This window comes from Falco biarmicus, chromosome 9, assembly GCF_023638135.1.
Source record: "Falco biarmicus isolate bFalBia1 chromosome 9, bFalBia1.pri, whole genome shotgun sequence".
Classification (NCBI taxonomy): Eukaryota; Metazoa; Chordata; class Aves; order Falconiformes; family Falconidae; genus Falco; species Falco biarmicus.
The window spans coordinates 17306780-17325542 of record NC_079296.1 but is presented as its reverse complement, the minus strand read 5'-3'; the positions used below and the strand labels follow the sequence as shown (position 1 = coordinate 17325542).

The 18763-nt window shown below is 39.9% G+C and overlaps 1 protein-coding gene across 7 annotated transcripts in view; it reads left to right on the top strand.

Moving 5' to 3' along the window:
- The window catches only part of USP54 (ubiquitin specific peptidase 54), a 102475-nt gene that overhangs the window by 10337 nt on the left and 73375 nt on the right, over positions 1-18763 (top strand). Inside the window, exon 1 of one of the 7 annotated variants that reach the window (XM_056351696.1) lies at positions 12981-13098. The exons of the other annotated variants lie outside the window; for them this stretch is intronic. The gene's annotated coding sequence lies outside the window, so the exon portion shown is untranslated. Of the gene's footprint in view, positions 1-12980; positions 13099-18763 lie in introns of those variants that run through there. 7 annotated transcript variants of the gene reach the window in all.

Genomic DNA, 18763 nt, shown 5'->3' with positions numbered 1-18763 from the left:
AGTAATATTTTCTTGATTAAACTGGTCATAGACTTAACTGAGGACAGTTTTGTTTAAAATACCCATGTTACATTTCAGTGTTACCTTCGGTGTATCAAAGGAAGATCAAATAGTTGATTTTTCATTTACATATTTTTAAGGAGAACTCGAGGTTCAGGTCCTGATTGCCATAGCGGAGGCACTGGTACTGTGTAGTGGTGTTCTGCATGGCTGCTCCAGTTTGCCAGATTACTTTGATAGGAGGTAGGTGCTGGCGATGTTTTCTAGTGTGAATGCTGAGGTGAGATCCTAGCAGCTTGTTTTGGACTGCACACAGTTGGTAACAACTGAAAAGCAGTTCAAGAAACAGCTTGCCCCTCACTTTCCCCCACAATGATCTTCTATCTGTCCTCCCCCACGATGACTGTAGGCAATAAATAGAATTTTAGCACATAAATTAATGCTTGAATCATTTTCCTCTACCTGTTTCTATTATTTGTGTAGTCATGCAGTTTTAATTCTGCAAATATTCAAAAAAAACCCAAAGCAAAACCCCCAACAACTACTGAATACAGAGGAAAGTGTATCAAGTTAAATGAAGGGTCTTTAATTCCCCCCTTATTTTATGAGTATTAACCTGTTTGGTTAGTGTGGGGTTTTTAGTTTGTTTATTTTTTTATTTGTCAGAGTGAGGAGAAGTTGTTTTAGCTCTTGACAAAGGAATTTCCATTGCCTGATAATATCACATTAATGAGAAGCGGTGATGATGATTTTGAGTCTGTAGAGGACTGGTGAAGGCCAACTCTGGGCTCCTCTAAAATGGTTGTAGAAAAACTTGGATCTTCAGGAGGGTGGTAAACCCTCAGTCCCTTTTAATAAAAGGTGGGATTTTTACCTTATTGTCGGTAGGTGCCCTAGCTCAGGGCGGCATGAAGGCTTTTGTTTACTAGTTCTGTCTTTAATAGTGCTGTCCTTAATCCTGCATCTCACAAGCAGTTTACCTCCTCACAAGGAAAGGGAATAGTAGCACAGTGTATTCCTTTAACAAAAAGTATGTTTTAACAAAACAGTATCTCCTATGTAGGACTTCCCATTACTCTACAGAGGGTTTAGCCATTTATGTCCATGCAGTTCTGGAAAACCATTCTTTATGGTTTTCCAGTCAGCTTTCACAGAGCATTTTATTACTGATCTTGTAAAATCATAATAATACTAGTCTAATACTAGTACAAAAAATCGTCTAGACAAATTGGTCTATACAAAGCTAGTCACTTGAATTCTGGCTTTTGAAACATGGACACTTGTAACTTTCTATATTAGTAGGAACTTCCTGGAAAAGCTAATGGTCAAACAGGTGTAGTAATTTCTTTTTTCTCTTATCTGGGCTTTACAAACTAAATGACACACCTGCAGTCTAATTACTTAGTAGTTCCTTCAAGTGTTTAGTACTGTTTGCAGGCTGTAATTGTCCAAATGACTTTAGAGAGGGAAAATGACACTCTTCTTCCTCTAGAGCATTCACTCAAATGTCTTGATTTCTGAATTTGAGGGCAGAAGGGGAAACACGTGTATGTGTTTTCCTGTCATCTGTATGTCCCTTGGAAAATACAATGCCAGATCCAGGGCCTTCCTGTAAGCTTACTTGGACTTAATGTCACAACATGTTTATCTTCTTGCCCTGTTGGCACATTAAGATCTATGAAGTCATGATTTTGAAAATTGGAAGTTGGAATAAGAAAACCAGATCACTGCCAAAAATCGATTTGACATTTTTATAAAGAAACCTATCTTCCTGGAGGAAATACTGGCGTCTTTGTGTACTTTCAAGGCAGAATTACTTTGGAGATTCTTTAGTCATTAGGGAAATTTTTCCTCTGTTGCGCTAGGATTTTATCAATGTGTACTGGTACTGCAGAAATTATTTTGAATTTAGACTAGGATAATGGAGAGCAGTATTTGTCATCTTTTTAATGATGTCTGTTCTCCTGCTTCTACAACTACAGTAACCTCTCTCTTGCAGACAGAAGTTTCTCCCAGGAGAGAATTTCTGTGACTTCAGTGGCTGTTGCTGCTTTAGGCAGCAGCCTAGGATTGGAAATACAGACACTTCTGCAGCTGGAATCAGTCCTGTTCTCTTATGCTGTTTAAATTTCAGCCTTGTGACTTTTTTATTCTCATTGAATGAGATAACAGGAAAATATGTTTGCCGGTACCTTCAGGTTTCTGCAAGCATTTGAAAGCTTTGTGTTATGAATGACATAGGTTTTGTATGCCACTTCATTTCATATTTAGTTATGTTTTGATCAGAACTATAGCTCTGCCTAATAGAAAAGATAAGCAGGTAGAATTGCTAGGCAAATTATTAGAATGCTTTTTTTAGATACTGTGAATTTGCAGGATGTACTAATAAAAATGAACACTATCTGTTATATAAGTAAATGGGTAATAAATTGACAGGCTTTGCATCTTTACACTTTATGCAAGATCTGCCTCTTACAGAGTCTAGTGAGATCATTGTTTACTCAGCTCTTTCAGATCCTTTGCAGTAAGGAGAAGAAAAATAACAGAGGAAAACATAGAAGAATTAAACTCTGGTGTTCTGGTTTCAAACATTTGTGAGCCTTAATACAGAGTTTGCTCATTACATTTTTATTTACAGTTTCAAAGTAGCCAATTTTTAAGTTGCGGAGCTGTCAACCCAAAGGGGAAGTAAATGTAAAGGAGAGAAGGCTGGTGCACTCATTTTATTGGTAAATACTTCAGGAAGGAATATGCAAAACTATTGCTTCAATAATGTCTTAAGGTTTAACTTACCCATTCAGACAGTAACCATTGCTGGTATGATAGTATGGAAAAGACGCCAGCACTTAAAGTTTTCGAGCAATGAGAACTGGGCCACTACAGCATTGGTTTCCACTGGGTATTTATTACATCAGCCTCCCCGTCAAATTGTATGTCGCTGTTACCCAAGCTTAAATGTGTTGGAATCAGGGTCAGCTGATTTATACGGCCACATTCTCTTGCTGCTTGTGATGGATGTCCAGAAACAAAGCTTCCTCTGACAAGCAAAGGCTTGAGGATTTATTTCTTGTCTTTGCTATGTAAGCATTCAGTGTTCCTTTTACTGTTAGAAATTTCAAATTAATCTGGGTGAACTCAGTTCTCAGCATGTTCTTCACCTTTTGGTTTTTTACCAGAATTCTGAGTCTTTCAGTCTAGAGATTTCAACAAATTTATTTTGGTATGGTATCTTAAGTAGCCAAAACGGATGGGCACAGAGGCTTGGCTTGTTGGAGGATGTTAGCGTAGATAGAACTGGGGATAGGATCTGGGTGTTCTGGCTGTTCCAGTACTGTCACATCCCCAGTTCAGTGAGAAGAGGAAACAGATCTTGTGCTGTCTGTCTTCCTACAGAAATAGTTCTAAAATCTGTTAACTTCTATGGGGAGAGTGTGGTGTGTGAGTGTGTGTTCTTGGAGGATATGCAAAGCAGCATAATGAAACTACATTACAATGAATTCTTATGAGCTAGCAGATGATTTTGCTAATGTAACTGGTGTGCATATCTATATATGAGAGAAATTAGATTTAATTCAGAAGCTCACCTGCATAGTTCAGTCTTTCTCTGGGCATAGATTAATCAGCAGTTATTTCTTGTTATGGGTCCTGCCCATATAGACAGGATGCAACTGAGCTTGCAGCTAAAACTAAGCATAAACAAGCATTGTGAATACAGGCTGTGCTAACTATTCAAATTATGTTGGAGACTTGCTAAACTGAACATGTATTTGGATTGAATATGGTTATGAATAGGGCATAGAAGCTAACCATGTAGCAGATGTGAACTAGATAGATAGAGCTCTTACTTTTCCCCAAGTTTAAAGGTACTATTAGGAGCCTGCATCAATGTCAGGTTTTTGTATTGATGGAAATAGCTGTGACGCATGAAGCAGCAGTGCAAATCACATCTGGAAGGTGACATGCCTCTTACGATGTAAATTTCCCCAAACACATTGAGTTCTTGAGCTCTGAGTTGAAATGACTGGTATGGGAGCTGTAGTAATTAATCTACTTCATGTAAAAGAAAATCAAACACAGTTTTTAATGCCTTTTTCAAAATATACTGAATGCCAGCCCACTTCAAATTGGCCAGTAAAATCTTGTCTAATAGTGATTAGTATTAGTATTCAATATTGCTAAGAAGATCAATAAAAAGAAGTAACATTTGTAACATTCTTACTAGTTTCCAAAACATTTAGCTTTTTTAAGGCAAAAAGCAAGCAAACAAAAAACCCTTCAAAATCCCAGCAGTTCAGGCCTGAATATTTGTCCTTGTAAATTACTTTGCCACATCAGGAAAAATGTGGTAAGCTGTAAATCAGTGACTGAGCAGTTGCAATGTAAATTTTCTTCTGTTAGTATCTTGTCTGAGATTCTCTTGAGTGTATATAGTTAATTCACTAGCGGCTTATACTAACACGTTTTGCTTCTTAGAGTAATTGGACTAGAAGTGCATTAGTCAGTTAATGCAGTTCAGCTGATGGTCAGTATCTTGTTAAGTCATGATAAAGCAGTGGTTTAGTTTCCTCCTATGGTGGACAAAGCAGAGTGTATGTCTGGAAAGGTACTTTTTTTTTTTTTTTTCTTCAAAAACATTAATATTTGTTCTTTTAACCAGATAAAGTCAGATAGTCCCCAAAAGCGACGTATTAATTTACCATCTTAACCTCCACAAGTAGTATATTCATTCTTTTTCTTGTAATGTTAACTTGTTAGATTTTGCTCTGCTATTTATAAAGTATTGTTATGAAATTATACAATGTCAGATGAATTTTGGATAATCCTAGGGAAAATTAATTTTAAAGATACTTTTGCATTCTAACTTCATTTTTATTAATTTACAATTGTATTACAGTATCCTACTTTTGGTCTCTGGTATTTATGGCAAGATGAAATTTTTCAATAAAGGGAAAGGCTAGAATGGTATGAGCATGCTTAGCATACACAGAAGATAATGAACAGTTTTCAGTTTTATGTAAGCACTGTATAATTCTTGTGAAAAGAAATAAAGTTTGGGTGCATGGTGAATATCCTACGATATACTTAAGAAAACTTAAGTATTAGTTATCTGACAAGAATCAGTGATGTCTTTAAACTTTTTTCTTCCTGTTCTTTGTTGCTATGTTAAAATAATGAAATCAAACATTTACATCTTAAACTGCCACATATGCATGTTCTATAATAAGAGTCTATTATGTAGTTTAATTTTGGGCAATGACAGCAAATAACGAACATTTCTAAATGTAATGGTGCAACAATGTAGGATCGTACAGAAGGGTGGCTGGTTTTGTGTGCTATACTATATCAGAGCAAATAGGCTGCAAGAACCAGAGCATCTGCAGGATCATCTGTGTTAGGCTTAATCCTGTTGTTTATCTGCAATCCTTTATTCAGTATATGTGCATGAGTATATGAACAAAGTACGGCCCCCCCACCCAACCCAGCTCTGTCTGCCTAGCTGGGTGTACAGAAACAGATTTCATAATTGACACAGAAGTGATGCTAATAAGCTGCAAACGATCTGCTAATTGGTCTTCCCTAGCTGGTGTGATTGCAAGTCTGGATTGCAGAGCTCTGGTTCTGTTCCTGTTACTTTCTTGCTGCAGATCTCTCCTCTTTACTGCTGTTGAGCTAGAAATGGCCACCACATTTTGAAGTATGCTTTCCTTCTCCCAGGGCCTTGTCTTGACCTTTCTGGATGGGCTGCACAGCCTGCAGGCAGCACTGGACCACTGCTGCCTGCTGAGCTGCCCTCACCGCAGTGTGCTTCTAGCTGCCAATACATCCATGGCTTTGTAATACGGCGTTTTTGGTAGGCAGCACAATTTTGTAAGATGTACTTGAAGTAAGTACTATGAAAATATCCTTGGAACATTAGCAGAAGAGGAGTATAAGTGAGCAGCAGTTAGCACAAGCAGGAAATAAAAAGCACAGAGACATATAGGATGGATGGCAAAGCTGAAGCAAGCATTTTGCATACTTCTTAGTACTTGGGTAGGTTATTTATTAGGCTGGACCTGATGAAATTAATCCTTTGACATGTCAAAGGAAAAAAAAGTAACAGAAGCTATGTCAGTACCACTAGCTGCTATTTGAGGTACTAGAAGACTTGAAAATAAAAGAAGTGGGGAGAAAGAGCCAGGAAATGGCAGACCATTTCTCTCATCTTCCAAATTTTGAACAAATTACTGCACAGACTATAAGCCTCTGGGAGGCAACAAGAAGATGAGTCACAACCACTACTAATTTAGGAAGAGTAAATAGTCATGCCAGTTTATTTTTCTTCTGTAACATGACAATAAGGCCCATGAACTGACAAGAGTGTGAATGTTAGTATCTTCATGTTAGTGGGTTCTTAGGCACTGGTTTTATGCAGTAATCTTACAAACAAGTGAAGAAATGTGGCCTGAAAGAAACTGTTGTAGAGTAGGAGCAAGAATCATTGGATGACTGTGCTTAGTGAGTGGTTATTAATGATTGTCTGTCAAAATGAAATGGTAGTATTGAATGTGGGTTTGCCACGGTCTGTTGGGTCTGTACTCGTTCTGCTTCACTTCAGTCTTTTCGTTAATGACCTTGATGATAGAATAGAGAGTGTGTTTACAAAATTGATTCACTAAAAATGACCCCAAAACTTGGAGGGAATGCGTATACATAGGACACAAGTTTAAGAGCGCAAAATTATTTTGAGAAAATTGAGAAAATCTTAGGGCATAAATAGGGACAGATTTAAGTTCTGCACTTAACAGAAATCATAAAATACACTAATACAGGGTAGGGAAACAAGTAATTAGGTGAAAATTCTCCAGAATCCTTGTAGAAGGGCAAATGTTATATCAGGAGAGATGAAAATGCAGGTGTAGGCTGTAAAACATACAGAGCAATCTTTTTTTTTTATCTACATGTAAATCTTCAGTTGAAGTGCTGCATCTGGTTAGGGCAAATGCCCCAGGAAGATACAGCTTGGCTGAAGAGAGGCTGGGAGAAGAGTAATCAAATCATTTGAGGTCGAGAAAATGGGGCCTGATAGGAAAGACTGAAATGATTTGAACTGGGGAGAGAGTTGAGCGTGCAAGCCCCAGAAGGAGAACTGGAAGGCATACTTTTTTTATATGTGTGTATATAGTAGGCTGTTTCAAGAGGGTAGGAAGTTGCAGTGTAAGGCCAGTCCATGAGAGGCAGGGCCAAGACAATTGATCTTAAATTGCTGCAAGAAATGCAGAGTAGGTCTTGGACCACTTCGTGAGATAACTGACTGTTGTTTTTCATTAGGCATTTTCTCCATTTAGCTGTGTTTTGAATGATGACGTTATTTTAAGACTGATGAACAGTACATACAGACTTTTTGGAATGTTACTGATTAAAAAATGACCAGTTTGTACCTGGAGACACTAAACCCTGAGACAGTATCCACTAGATGAAATGCAGATGCAGACAGCCTCTATATTGCCAGTCCTGCCACATCTAATGTCCTCCAACTCAGTAGCCTTCCTCTGGTTTTTGTTGGTACCTCACTACATAAGTACTAGGTATGCTGTACAAGATTTTCAGCTTGCTTTTCCCATTGACAAGCCTGTCAGTAGTCAACTTTTATTTCTTTCTCATTTTCATAATTACTTCAGTTGTCAGTCCAGCACTTTGGGGATTCAACATGTTATTAGCTTAAGAAAACAAGGACTGTAGTGTTGGTAATAGTTTTGTTTATAAAATCTTTCCCAATTTTCATTGTGTATTTCTCCACTGAGAAATGAGTGCAAGCCTCAGTTACCTGAGGCTGTAACATGTGTTGTTAGTATACTTCAAATGTCTATTTGCATTGTCATAATACCCTAGAACACACGTCTTTAATCATTGCAGTTGGAAATTACTTTGCTTAGCAATTTTAGTTTCTATTTTCTCAAAGAGAAATAAGTGTTTTCATGAGTCAGAGCCAACAGGCTGTGTACAGCATAGCCAGCCAAACCTGAATTCTGCGCCCAAGAGTGGAATTTGTTGCAGCTTCAAGCACTTTTTAATGGGGCTTTTTGTTTAAGTAAATGTGAAGGAAATTCCATCATTTCAGTATTTCTTCTTTCTAATAACTTACTGTGAGCTGCTTCCAATTTACTTTTTCTTTTTCTTCTTCTTTTCTGTCTTTATTACTTTGCCCTTTTGAGATGTTTATATCAGGGAAACTAGAAGCTCTGACAGCTGGACAAGAGGTGGTGAGCAGCCTTTAAACACAGGGCAGATGTCAGATATGGAAATGTTAGGGGTCCAACATATCCTGCAGGGAAGCATTGTGGAGCTTTTAAGAGGTGGAGGGGTTTTTGCATATCACGGAAAGGATCAGGGTGATTTGAAAGATACGTTGGTTATTGGTTTGGATATGAGGGGATGATCTGAACTCTTCTCTCTTCTGCTAGATCACTGGTTGCTCTTATCCTACTGTTTTGCTTCTCCCCCCCACAGTGACTTTGGGCTAAATGCTGTAAACTCTTCTTTTTTTCCTGCATAATGTACCTTGCTTTCCTAGCGGGATGGGCATGTTCATATTATCTGCAAGGGGAGTTATTGCTGACATAGATTATTTAAATATTGATCATTAGCTTTCAGATTTCCAGACTAATACATGTGGGAGAACTCACAGGTTTGTGCTTGTTCAGGCTCTGGTCATATTTAAATGGTATTCTTTTTAATCATGAGAGCCAGAAATGGTGCTTTTAATTTGAAAATTTAGAGCTAGATGTATGAATCTAGCAGGTGATACAGATACTTGGAATAAATAGAGAGGACCCTTAACTGTTGTGGAATGCGATGTAACAGTTTATTGCCCATGAATAATTGGTGGTAAAATAATCTTTGAAAAATAGGCCAAAAATGCTAATTCTCTGAGACAATGCCAGTAACATGTGCCACTGGAATTGGAAGGATGAGACTACTATGTAGGAGGAATGTATAATAAAGACATACCGTGGTATAGAAGTTACAAGATGTTGCAACCTCATCAACCAGCTCTAAGCAGTACTGATGCTTCTGGGTATACAAAGCAAAACCAGCATTTGGTGCGGCTGAAATGATCTAGCTGAGAATGCCTGGGGTTTGGGAGTGCTGCGATGCTGCCGAGCCGTGTGTGCTGAGCTCATGCCAGCCCTCCAGGTTAGGGCAATAGAGCTGCTTGTCCCCAATAGAGTGGCTGGGTAGCAATGAAATTTACAGCAGCAGAGGGTTGTTGATCAGTGGGTAATTTCATGTTGTATCTGACCTTTTGTTTTTGAAAAACATAGATGGATCAGAAAACTCACAGCTTTTTCTTAAAGAGCTCAAATGTGGATGCATTAAATAAATCAGTTTTTCATGGAAATGGACTTCTACCTTGTGTGGTTGGACTTGAAAATTTACTGAAAAAGCACGGCCACCTGTCTTACTGTTTATAGTACATCATGTTGCACCTTCTGTGCTTGACTTAATGAAGATGATAAATAACTTACTCTTGACCAACAAAAGTTACTTTTGCCTTACTTTATTCAGAAAAGGAAGGACGCCTCTCACTGTGGAATGCTGGATTAGGCTGTTTGATGTCCTTTTAAAGTACCTAGTATTTGTCTGTCTCTTTGTAGAATTACAACATCAAGATGCATAATAGAAGCTTTAATTATAAGCATTAAGTTAAAGTGTGGTGTTGTGAAGGCTCTGTTAGCAGAATTATAGTCCAAACTTGCAATTTAGTGATGTCTCAAAGTCTAAAGTTTGAGTAGTGAGTTTCAGTTCTGAAGGAAGGGGAGGAGGGTTTCTGCTTAGCAGGGCACTGGGTGCTGATGCACTTCTGAAATGGGATGCGGCTCATCTTTATTATAAGATCATTGTTGTTTGAAAATATCATAGGTGACTGATGAGCAATATAAAAGCTACCAAGTTGGTCAGTCCTTCTAGTCCTTTCAGCTTTCGTGAGCACAGACCATCATGCTAAACTATACTACTCTGTTACTCTTCAGCAGTATTTCAATGCAGGGTTTTAAACACGGACTATGAGATTAGATATACCCACTTTCACTGTAAAGTGGAGTTTGAACTGTCTCCTTGCAATAGAAGTAAATTAAGTTAGTCTTATGTTAGAAACTTAGTAGCTAAGTGCTCTTAACCCTTAAAGACACCAAATTTATTTGGGCTACTGAGATTGGGAAGGAAAATCCATTGGTCTTTACTTAAATAAGGCTTAGAAGTGATTTTGTTGTGATTTCACTGTGTAAAACATAACTGAGCTGTAACTTTTAAGTGTTGAGTATTCGAAGTTGTCAGGCGATAGCTGTGTTGGATGGTAATATGTGTAAATATGTTGGTTTAATTTAATAGTTGGTTCTAGGGGAAGGCAACAGGAAGGCAACACAATAGTCTGGATAAGCAAGAGTGCTGCAACATGCTACAGACAATAGTCAGTCTATCAGCTGTGAAGAGCCAACTTCCAGGATCCAACTGAAGTTCCATAGCCATTTCTCTAAGGGTAGGAGCTCAGTGATCAAAAGGGCACCAAACAGGATGGATAACAATCAACTGAGGGATTTTTTTTTTTAATGTGACATTTTAAAGTGATTAGAATTATTTTTATTGAGGGAAGAGTGGATTTGAGTGCATTTAAATTCCACATTTAATACTATCAATAATTAAAATAATGTGTTCTAAATATACTTTTAAAATAAAATCCCACTGCTTGTTTGCTGCTAAAATTTTAGCAAATGAGATGCTGAATTGAAACTAGCACTAATGAACTGACAATCTAGCTTTGACTCTAAGTGGGGTTTTAAAATTACAGTACATATATAAATGTTTTGCTTGTTCCACACTGTTTCTCAGCTTAGAATGAAAGATGAAAAAGCAAGAAATTTTATATTTTAATGTTTGAGTAAAAGCCTTGAGAGCTCAGAGGATGAGATCCCCTACTTCTAAAAGTATTTATCATTGGGGCTTGCCATCAATATCAACGTAATTCAGACTACTCATCCCCCCTTTTTTAAAAAAAAAATAGTTTAAATAAAAGAATATCATATAATTTCTGTCCACATATAGTTTTGAGTTTAGTATGAATGTGAAATTATATTTTAGAAAACATGTCATATCACATTCACCATTTTCTGAAAGATAGTCCTGATTATTTAGTAATCTTAGGTAACTAACCTTAGTAAAGCAGAAACACAGATCTTACAAATTCCCAAGAAAATGAGGAAAAAAAAAAAGGGTCTAAACATGGAGTAAATATTTTCAGACATGTGAACGCCTAAAAATATCAGGGGGGAAAAAAAGGAATAATTTCTGTAGGGGAAAATGGGAGTTGAATGCAATTTGGCTATTTTAATAAATATATCTTTTATTGTATCTTCCTTGTTACCAAAGCAAGAAGCAAAATTTTGTGTATGAGGCATATTGTGTTAAAGCATAACTCAGCTTGTTCCCATATGCAAACCAAAATGCTGTCTTGTTGTCTTCTGCATTGAATGCTGCACTTCTGAAGGCCAGCACTGTTTTTGATGAGTGCTGGTGTAATTGATAGTGGAACCTATGCAGAGAAACAAAAAAAAAGGGGGGGCTTTTCCAGGATCAGATAATTGTTTGGCAATATCTGTAGAAGGTTAAGTAAAACCTTTATGATATTAGTTGGACAATGAGTGATGCTTTCCTCTGATTTTGTCTTTGGTATCTAGAAGTAAGAACTATCACTGAAAGCATCAATGAGAATTGGGAAAGTATCACTTGCTGATGTTTTGCAGATGGGGAATTGGAGCAGACAGTGATTAATCGATTTGTATGAAGTCGTCCTGAAAAGTTGTAGGACATGGCAATTGGTCCCAGTTGTTGGTCTGGACTGGTGGCTTTATGCTAATAGCAGTGAAAGAAAGAAGAAAGTGCCTGCATGGCTGCAGCCTGAGAATTGCCAGCAGCCCCCTCGAGGTTTGAGTGAGGCTGATGTGTTTTCATGACTGGGTGTATGGCAGTACAGCGTTTTCTATATGGATTAGATATAAATAGGAAGGATGACATAGTATGTAACAACTGTGTTTCTGTTCAGATGTGCTTCTTGGATAGGCAATTTTAGTGTTTGTATCTTCCATTTGATTCTTCTCTCTTCCACGTTTAATGTTCACTGCCCAGCTAAGTGGAAGCGATGCAGACTGATTTAAAGGTCTCTCGTCGTCGAGAACATTTCCTTGGTAGAGAGGATTGCTGAGCAGGGTAAGGGGACAATTGATTTTGAGTAGGTAAGAGGACTGCAATAACCGATCTGTCCCAGTTACGAGTGTGTCTCATTTGCCAGGTGCTGCGGGTACAAACTAAGCAGTTACCAGTTTCGTGCTGTGTTAACTCGGTTGTTTTCTCCAGACAGAAATACAGTATCTGGCACAAAAGTAGTTCTTGTTCTCTAGCTGGTTGAGTGCCCCTGCGAGCGGGCAAGCCTTCCTTCACTGGTGGGCAAACTGGCACTGCGTTTTGGGGGTAAAAGAGGGGAGCTGTGGCCTTTGGGGGCTCAGGAACCGCTGCTCTTGACATCCATGGGTGGCTGGTGTGCCAATGAGGCACCTCCCGCGGTGGCTGTCACCGGGTCTTGAGAAGCGCTGCGGAAACAAGGGGAAAAGATAAATACATCTACCAGGAGAGCGGATTGCTTTCCCGAATTATTTACAGAGGAGGCAGCAGCCCCGAGAGGGCCCCGGCGCGGGAAGCCCCGGTGCCGCGGGCGGAACGGGGCCGAAGGGCCCTTGGCGTTTCCCACACAGGTGGAGGGGAGGCCTCGAAAGGCCTCGGGCAGCGCGGCCACGGCCCGGTGCTCCCAGGCTCCGCACGCGGGGGAAGCAGCGGGGCTCTGCGCGTTACCTGAGCGCGGGATCTTCGCCGCTGCGGCCTGGCCGGGCGGCCCCGCCGCTGCCCCTTTAAGGCCCGACCTGCCCGGGGATCAGGTGCGCGGCGGGAGCGGTGACGTCACCGCCACGGGGCGGGGCGCTGGCTCCCGCGCTGCCCGCGCCGCGCGACGGGACGGGACGGGACGGGAGCGCCGCGGGACGGGGCGGCGGCGGGTCCCCGGGCCGGCCGGTGAGTGTGCTGGGACACCTGGGCCAGGCGGGCTGAGCGCGGCCGGCTCCCGGGACGGGGCGGGGGCACGGCTTCGCCATGCGGGTCCGCTGCAGCAGGTGTCGGTGGCTTTGTGGTGTGCTGGCTGCTGGTAAGCAGAGGAAGGGTTTTCTGCAGCAAGCCAGGCTGGGAAAATTTGCTGAGTGCCGGGTGTTTCATTATTCGCAAACATAATTGTTAGCGTTATGTACGCCTATACAAAAAAAGCTATACACTTCAATTGTATTTACTTGTCTAAACTGTTGCTGAGATAGTAAATGAGCACCAGATACTGCCTTAGCTGTCTCTGTGTCTCGTGGTGATGGATTGTGCTGAGTACCTACTGTCCTTGGTGGAAGGTGCTATGTTAAATTTAACTCGTGCTGCTTTGGTAAATCAAGGTAGTTAAAAACGCTGGAGTTTGGAGTAGAGGAAGGTGTCTTACAGCTGCTCTCCCTACTTGCCAGTGGGAAGATTATAGCCCGTCTGTATGGAGAAGAGTAATGACTATGCCCTTTGCCAGTTGTGGGGGAATGTGCAAGACCATATGGAATCTACAGCACTTAAATCTTCATGTGCACAGGAGTTGCATTTGCTAATTCTGATGAAAGGCAAAGCATTGGTTATGGCTGTGGTTGTGGGTTTTGGTCTGTGATCTTTTTTTTTTTTTTTCTTTTTTATAGTAAGGGTAGAAGAGATAAACCTTTCTTTGAACATTCATTCTATCTCCATGATAAACAGAGTTTAATATTTGCAGTTCTAATTTCTGGCCTAATGGGTTCACTTTTCACAAGGTAGGTTAAAATTGGCAGAAATAAATAGTGGGGAAAAAATTTCCTGTTCAAGGGAATTGTCACATGAAGATGAAGTTGACAGGAGGGCACCTCTCATTTTCTGTGTGGCAGAAGGATGTGACAAAGTAAAGCAAGGCTTTATCAGCCTTGACTCTTGAGTAGAGGAAGGTCTCTTTGGTATTCTTATGCTAAAAATGAAGGCTAAGACTTTCCTTTGAAGGCTTGAATTGGAAAGGCCTGTCTCTACCACATCTAATTTCTGCACTAGATTCCAAAGCAGGTTTAGTCTCTAAATCTACAGAGCAGGATTCTGGAGTAACTCCTCATTAAAATAAAGAAAAGTACTTTTATGTATGTCCATATGTATTTGTTCTAATCTGTGCTATTTTTAGTTTTGAATGCTCACCTATGAATCCATCTTTCTGCAGGTTTCTTTTATCTATTGCCTTGGTAGTGTTTCAGTCTAATCAGTATGCAATGGATGATGTTTTTCTGCTCTAAATTTAGCTGCTGATGTTCATACGTTACTTGGTATTCTGTATTAGTTGTTGTAGTGGGCATCTTGTGTGGATAGATGGGCTGCAATGGCTTTTGTCCTGGAATATGCATCGAGCTAGTTGACTTGTATTTACAGTGGGCTTTTTAAAGGGGTGAAGCGTGTTAATCTAGGATGGTTAAGACCAATGGAGTCTTTATATTTAGGTATATTAATATATATACGTGCTTTGTGTATGCCTCACACCTGGGGGAGAGGAACCAGAGAGTGAGTGTCACATTACTACAGCGTTTAGTTAGTACTATTTTTTTGCATACTTACGCAGAGAGTACCAGTATTCTGTCAGAAGCCGACATGTAGTCCAAAGGCATGCTGCAGCTGTAGGATGCCAGGCTAAGGTGAACAAGTAATCCATGGTGTAGCAGGACTAAGCTACAGGGTAAAATCTGGTCAATTACATTTCTACCTGAAAATCTCTTTAACTGCTAAGTATATTTTTTCATGACAGCACCTATTACTGTCATGGATGGGACTTTCCGTAGATTTTTTTATTTTTTTTTTTTTTTTTGGCGCGTGGCTCATTGTTTCCTTTGGAAGTCATCAGCAATTTCTTACCTTCCTTGCTGATACTTAAGCATCTTAAGTCAATTCCATTTCACTGGCTGTGAAACAAACAATAACCCTCATAATGTCTGTACATACTATTGAAGAAGCCACTGGATTTTAAGCACCTGCAATAGCTTTTGTAGGTGCATGCAGTTTGAAGAAATAGCATCTTTTCTAATGAGATGATTAGAAGGCATTTCAAGGTGGAAAGGAAGATGACTTAAGAGATGCTGTTACTTCCCTTCTTCATTCTGATGGCAGATTTTTACAGAGGATTTACTTTTGTGAATGGCAAATTAAAATTTATTTTGAAACACTGAAATACTGTTGGGTTTTGCCCCCTCCCTCCATGATTGCGGTGATTCCTGGAATCATCTGTGTCACTGACCTTTGTTTTCACCTCTTTAGTATTGTAGTATGGATTTAAATGCTCTTGGGAGTTCTGTGCTATACATCCTGACTGCATCTAAATCATCCAAGGTTCAGTCATAGGACAAACACTAAAAATAAGACACAATGGAAAATAATTAGTGCAGGAAGTTTAAAATAGTGTAAGATAATGTTATGAGTTTAATTAACTTCTCTATAACTGTGGCTTTGTGATCTTGCTTCTTCTGTTGTAAATTAAGTGATACAAAGGTAAACTAGTAAAGCAGAGGAACTGGAGTGTCAAAGGGGACAAATGAATATGGTAGGTAGGGAGAACTTTCTTGTGAGCTTACTTTCATTTTGGTTTCACACTTTTGTGAGTTAGTTTCCAAAGTGAATCTTTCACCTCCAACCTGTCAACTCCTTTTTTTATGTCAGAGAAGAGCCTGAAGAGCACTGGTTTTATTGATGCAGGCAGATGAAGCAAACTTGCATATGTTTCTCAGGATTTCATTGTGAGCTTTTTTGTCAAGGACCACAGCATTGCTAAGATCCTGATGTATCAAGGTTTACAAGTTGGGTGCCATAATTTAGGGTCACAAAATTATGTATATTCTTGGTGACGCTTGGGAAAAGTGGATATGGATTCGTCACTTCAGTTACACTAGTCCAATGCCACATGTGTGCTTTACATAGGAAAGTTGTTTTTCTGATTCCTAACTTACTAAAACTGTAAATTAATTCCTGAATGTCTCAGGGTCATATTTAAACTGCAGGAAATTCCTTGTCCTACAGGGAAATAAATTTTGTGCTGTGCCTTTTAGGGCATAAACCAGTGTGTGGATCTGCCCCATCTACATGCGTGATAGGAGAGCTGTCTGTGGCTTTGGATGCAGCATGACATCACGCTCATTCAAATAATGTGCTTGGCTTTGACCAAGGAATTTAATTTAGTGCATTGTTTGATTAGCAGGCATCTGTAACCTGGTGTCTTACTTGTAGTGAAGAAGACCTTTTACTGTCTGTTTTTGATAGGATGTTTACAAAACATTATTTTGGCTTTGGTCCACATACTGAGGTGGAAGTCACAAAAAGCAGGATGGATTAAATGCAGCACACTGTGGTTCACAGTCACTGGGAGTAAGCCTGCAGCAGAGTTGCTTTTATTGGTTTCATTTTGGTTTTAGGAGTGTAGTAGGAACAAGAAATGCAGTTGTTTGTGGTATTTGTGGGGGTACTTCCTTGGTAAAGAGTGATATTTTGGTTCCTCCTTGTGTTTGGTAACCTTTAAACCCTGGTTGTTTTGTAGACTCCCAGACCTCCCAGTGCCACAGGTAAAACTAGTTCAAAGCACTGCGTTATTGTTCCTAGATGTAGAAAGTTGAACTGCTAGCAGGATAGGTTCATAATGATGTGCTTGGGTTACTAATGCTTTGTTTTTCTTCCAGTGTTTCTTTTTTTTGTTTGTTTTGAGTCATCTGCCAAAAGGAAGACTGGTTTCGGTGAGGAGCACTCTGCCTCGTAGTACATACACATAAGAAAGAAGACAGCTTTTTCAGTTAAGTGTGTATATTGAGTGTGTATACAAACTGTATATACAAACTGTTTTTACTCTTAAAGTTGTAAATAGGCAAGACCCTTTTGTCAAACTATAAGGTTGGGAAATGGAACTAATTCAGCTAAGGGCTGGCCTTTATATACTAAGGAATGCTTTCCACTTAACTGCTCTGCTCCTAAGCTTATATTAAAAGCTAGCGTAGATTTTAGCTTAGACTGCAGGCCACGACTTCTCAAATAATTTTAATGGTACTGCCACCCACAGCCACCCCACACAAAACAATACCCGTGGAGCCATGTAGGGAACATTGAGGAACAGATCTGACTTCAAACTACCCTGGCCTGTCTTGCCACCTGATCACAGTTTACCCTGACCAGGTTGTCTCTGTGGCCACACGAGTGTTTGTGTTGCCATATTGGAAGGGGTTGCACAAGGATGAGAATGAGCAGTTGGGAGACGGAAGGGCAGTGGAGGGCACAAAAACTCTGGTGTCACATTGAAATGGGGGTTGGAACTAGATGATCTTTAAGGTCCCTTCCAACCCAACCCATTCTGTGATTCAATGATTAGCTAGTCTCTGAATAGTCTTGAAAAGTATTTCTGATCCTCTGTTGATAACTACCAAAACAATGGTATGTTTGGTTATTCTTTAGGAATATTGCAAAATGGCAAGAAAAGCTTTTTGCTCATCTTGTAATTTACAAGCTACTTGAATAGCTCTAGGTCACTTGATTTTAGTAAAAGAATAGCTCGGATGGTAAGGGAGAAAGCGGTATTGATTTTGATTGGTTTTCTTTGTATGGGTCTCTTTGGCTTTAAGGCTGTGTCCACTCTACCAAAGAAAGCTGTGTTGACAAAGTAAAATCAAGATTTTGCTATGCTTTTCCCCTGCCCTAAATAGTATTTGAACAGTTGTCTTGCCATGTGGAGAAGGTCAGCCAAATACAGCATACATGTTTGCCTAATATGTTTGAACACGTTGCCCTGAAGTTTGTTGGACTGTTGTTAGATATTTATTTTTTTTTGCTTGGCTTTTTTCCTTCCTCTTGAAAAATGTGCTGCTGATGTGGGAACATGAGCTTCTCTTCCTCAGCCCACCCTCTCCACTGTCCTGCCCCCCCCCCCAAAAAGAAGTCATGGATGGTCACTGCTTTGTATCCACTCCACAGAATTAACTTTTTTGATCTCAGAATTTTTCGGTGAAGGGGGCAAACATCTGTTTTCAGACTTCTTAAAAGTGCGGGGAACGCATATTGTAAATTAAAAGCCACTGTCCTAGAAGAATGCACTTAATTAAACAAAGATGCTAGAAAAGATTAACCAGGGAGTTTAATTTGCAGCAATTGTTTTGAAGGGTCTGTCCTGGAGTGCAGCTGGATGTTAACTTGATGCAGCTTCACTGTGGCTGCTTCAGGAAAAGGGCTGGGTGGGTTGGTGGGTCTTGGCTGGGTGCTCCTGCTCTCTTCTTGCTTGGCCGTTTTGCGTGTCTGCTCTCGGTTGAAGTGGCTCATGCAACTGGCTTGCAGCTGAGTGCAATACTCGGAAGCAGTGGGAGTGAGAGGCTAGGGAAAGTAAACAGACTGACACAGGTCTGGTGTTTCCCACAGTTAAATGAAACCACACCTTTAGTCAGTCCGTGTTACCCAGTGCCACACAGGCGCCTGACTGCAGATGAAGGGTCTGCTTTGTTATCTGGGTGGGAGAATGTAACCTCGCTATCAGGAGGCATTGCTCACCAGGACTGTTTTTCTGAATCCTGAGTGAGCTAGCTGATGAAAAAACCCTGTTATTTTTATTTCCCTTGGTAGAGTTGGTTTTTGCTGA